Genomic DNA, 4,305 nt, shown 5'->3' with positions numbered 1-4,305 from the left:
AGGCCATAGGGGAAGATGACATGGTCAATCCTGTTGCAATTTGATAAAGTGGACTGGATAGGAAAGGAGCTCCCCTTTTTCTGAGAAAAAGGGGATGAGACAGAAAAGCAGGAGGAAGAGTGGTGCTGGGAGGAGGAGGGATGGACCTACAATAAGGATGTAAAGTGAATAAAAATAATTTAAAAAAGAAAATATTTAAACCAGAGTTGAAACTATTCTGAAAATGTGAGATGAGGTGCACTATAAGAAACACAGACTTGGAAAGGGGCAGAGAGGAGACCAGGGAGGGAGTGTGGGGTTGGGGAGGGAATGAGGGAGCGGGATACAGCTGGGACACAGAGTTAACAAAATGTAACTAAAAAGAAAAAAATAATAAATAAATAAATAAATAAATAAAATAAAAGAAAAAGAAAAAAAAGAAACACAGGCAGAGCTAAGATAGGGTAAGAAGACTGGGGTATTCAGTCGACAGGAGTCGCTGATGTGAGTATAGAGATAGCCACATGGCTGAAAAAAAGAAGCTTGTAGGAAAGTCATCTAGGGCATCAATTTATAAAACACCTAGATATAAAGTTTCGGTAGAAAAAATCCTGAGGTTTGAAAGTTACATAACTTGTTCCAAATAACAAATAAGTTTTGTTGTTGTTGTTGCTTTGTTTTATTTTATATGCTTAGCCATTAAATTTATTGTCTTTATAAAAAAAAATCTTCACAGAAAATTTTATTAACTCTCAAGAGCCTGTTCATGAGCTCTGAGGAAAGTTACCTTCTTGTGAATAATGTGATCTTTCTTCTGGGACATTTTGGGATGGTTCTACCTCTTTTTTGCTTCTCTCTTGGGCTACTTTTCATAGCCTGGACTCCCTCAGATAGTAACATGAGGTTTTTGGTTTTTTTTCCATCTCTTCCATCATGTCTAGAGTTATGTTTTTCTTTATGTACTAAGAAAAACTGTTATATACAGCTCCATCTTCCTCCATTAGATAATGCATGTAATCTGCAACATTTTGACCCATGATGTGCTTTTGCATTGGACTCCTTGCTTTCAGAGTCATAACCAGGGTATTGTTTAGCACTATGAGGAATAGACAAGCCTCCATTCACAGCTCCCTTCAGGGCCCCAGAAACTTTACTGCCAGTTGTAGTTCTGGCAAGAGCTGCATCCAAATAGCAAGTGAAGGCACCAGGCTGACTACCAATGCTTTCCTCACTGTATTCATCTCCAGTCATCTCCACTTGGCCTTCGTAGATCTCGTCCATGCCAACCTATTGAGAAGCCTGTGGGCCACCAGCAGGCCTGTACAACAGGCTGCAGCATGACTTGTCAGACCAACTTTCACACCATATTTCTGTAGTTCATGTTCATATGCTACTCAGACTATCATGTCCCCTTCTAGATGGGCATATACAATCTGGCAGATGATGTTTCTGTTAGTCACACAAACAAAATGACATCCTACAGAATGAGAAAAAAAAATTTTTTTCCAGCTTCACATCCAATAGAGGGTTAATACCCAAAATATAAAAAGAACCCAAAAACCTAGTCATCAAGAAACAAAATAATCTAATTTTTAAAATGTGATACAGATTTAAATAGAATTCTCTACATAGGAATTTCAAATGTCTGGGAAACACTTAAAGAAATGTTCAACATCATTAGCCACAAGGGAAGTGCAAATCAATTCTGTGCAATAAAGTGCAATCATTCTTGACACCTATCAGAATAGCTAAGATCAAAAACACAAGTGACAGCTCATACTGACAGAGAACAAGAGGAATATTCTTTTATTGCTGGTGGGGGTACAAACTTAAATAGCCACTATAGAAAGCAATATGTTGGTTCCTCAGAAAATTGGGAAAGGATCTACCTTAAGACCCAACTATACCACTCCTGGACAAATACCCAACACATACTCCATCCTACTGCAACAGCACTTGTTAAACGATGTTCATAAAAGCTTTATTTTTAAGTCTGAAACTGAAAACAGCCTAGATGTCCCTCACCAAAGAATGGATAAGGAAAATGTGGTATATTTACACAAAGGAGTACTACTCAGCTGTTAAAAAACAGTGACATCCTGAAATTTCAGGCAAATAGACAAAACTAGAAAAATTATCCTGAGTGAGGTAACCTAGACGTAGAAAGACAAACATGCTATGTACTCCATTATAATTGAATATTAGCTGTTAAGCAAAGAATAATCACGCTACAATCCACAGTCCCAAAGATGCTAAGTAACAAGGAAGGCTCAACAGGTAGGGGTGAGGGTGGGGATTGTTTACAGATGATAATCCTGAGAAGGGAAAATAGAATAGATTTTTGTGGCTGGACTAGTGGCAGGTGGGGATTGGAAACAGAAGGGATCAGGCAGACAGCAGGAAATATGAAGAAAAAGAGTTCTGGGAGAGATGAAGGGGGGGTGTTTAGGAGCAATGTAGAAATATAGTTGGGCTGTTGAAATTCTCTGGAATCTAAGAGACTGACCCTATCGAACTCTGCTGGTAATGGGGGATATGGAGCCCAAACTGGCCATCCTCTATAGCCAGGTAAGTCCCCTAGCAGAGGAACTGAGACATCAACCCAGCCACAAAACTTTAGATCTACAATCCGTCCTTCCTGCAATGCGTGCTGTGGAAACTGTGGCTCAGAACTCGTGGGAGTGGCAAAACAATGACTTGTCCATCCCAAGGCTCATACTATCAGACGGAGAGTACTCCTGACACTCCTGGATTGCCAGGAATCAGGGACAGAACAACCTTGAGATCCAGGATAGAGCTAAACACTATTGTCAAAAAAAAAAAAAAAAAAAATAAGTCAATGATTGCCCATAATTTTCTGCCATACTCATATATCAGTGTAAATGTTGTTTTTATTTCCTCAGAAAAGGGGATGATGTGAGAGCCATACCCAAGCTTTATGATTACATGGCTTGGGCTGAGAAGCCCAGAGTGTTTTTATTTAAATGTCCCTAAGTCTAAACCTAGAAGCTTAAGCCTCCATACAGTCTAATCTTTTGTAAGCCTGGACCTCGAAGGCTTCAATATCCAGTCTTCATCTGCTAACCTAGGCCTAAAAATATTTTCACGCTCTGAGACTTACTCCTGAATAAGCTCACTCCTTCTAGTTCTTTCTGAACTTTGGCTGGCTCATTCAACTCAGCTGTTTTGGTTCAAAACTCCTTTCCAAGCCAGTTAATTCAAACTGGCTTCTCTCAGCTTCTGGCTGAATTGCTCTACTTAGAAAAACTGCCTGTGAGCTTTCTGAACTGAACTGCATTGAATTGCCTGCACAGAACTCCACTGAACTGCGCTGAACTGTACCAAATGGTACTGCATGAACTCTACTGTATTCTTATATGGGATTCTCCTTTCATACTGTACTGTCTCTATGAACTTTACTGCATTTTATCCAGGTGCTCCCCTGTTCTCTTCTGCCCTGCTCTTAGGTAGCCTCTCTTTCCTGTCTATTCTTCTGAAAGTTGCGCATATCCTATCTCTGAATCATTCTGTCAAACCTTTCTCTGACTCCTCACTTTATTTGCCCCTCAATTAGAATTCATGTTTGAGATTAAGGTGTATCTTAAGGGCATGTCTGTATTTAAGACAGAGGGATTAAAGATTTGTGGCATATCTGCATTCTAGCAGGATCACACTGACCTAGAAGGTCTTTAGATTTGATCTCTTGCTATTATTCCTCTACAGATGAGTACTGAGCCAAATTGGTCATCAGAGAAGTATCATCCAGCAACTTATGGGAACAGATGCAGAAACCAACAGTTGAACACTAGTCAGAACCTCGGGAATACCACAGAAGAGGGGAAGGAAGAATTGTAGTCAGATGTGTCAAGGATAGGACTGAAGTGACAAAGACAGTATGTGCCTGAGCTAGGTCCTCTGCATATATATATTATGGTTGTATAGCTTGGTGTTCTTGTGTGATTTCTAACAGTGGATGTGAAGGTTGTCTCTGCCTCTTTTGCTTCTGCTTGGGATCCTTTTTCTCCTAGGGGTTACCTTATCTAGCTCATGAGAGTTTGTGCCTAGTCTTATATTAACTTTTTTCCAGGTTCACATGATGTCCTGGGAGCCTTGCTCTGTTTTTAAAGAGAAATGGAGGGAGGGGCATGGATCTTGGGGAAAAGGAAGGTAAAGGAAGAGACTGGAAGGTGTAAAGGGAGTGGAAACTTATCAGGATGTACTGTATGAGGGAAGAATAAAAACCAAAGAGAAAGAAAGAAGAAGGGAAAGAAAGGAAAGCAGGAAGGAAGGAAGGAAGGAAGGAAGGAAGGAAGGAAGGAAGGAAGG

General features: G+C 40.1%; 1 pseudogene; it reads right to left on the bottom strand.

Annotated features, from left to right (window-relative positions):
- Window positions 1–724: 724 nt before the first annotated feature.
- Window positions 725–4,305, bottom strand: part of LOC129682901 (60S ribosomal protein L5-like) — a 6,466-nt pseudogene continuing 2,885 nt past the window's right edge.

Source organism: Psammomys obesus, unplaced genomic scaffold (assembly GCF_907164565.1).
Source record: "Psammomys obesus unplaced genomic scaffold, mPsaObe1.curated_primary_1811, whole genome shotgun sequence".
Classification (NCBI taxonomy): Eukaryota; Metazoa; Chordata; class Mammalia; order Rodentia; family Muridae; genus Psammomys; species Psammomys obesus.
Note: the sequence above shows the minus strand (reverse complement) of the source record. Positions and strands in the feature narration are given on the sequence as shown.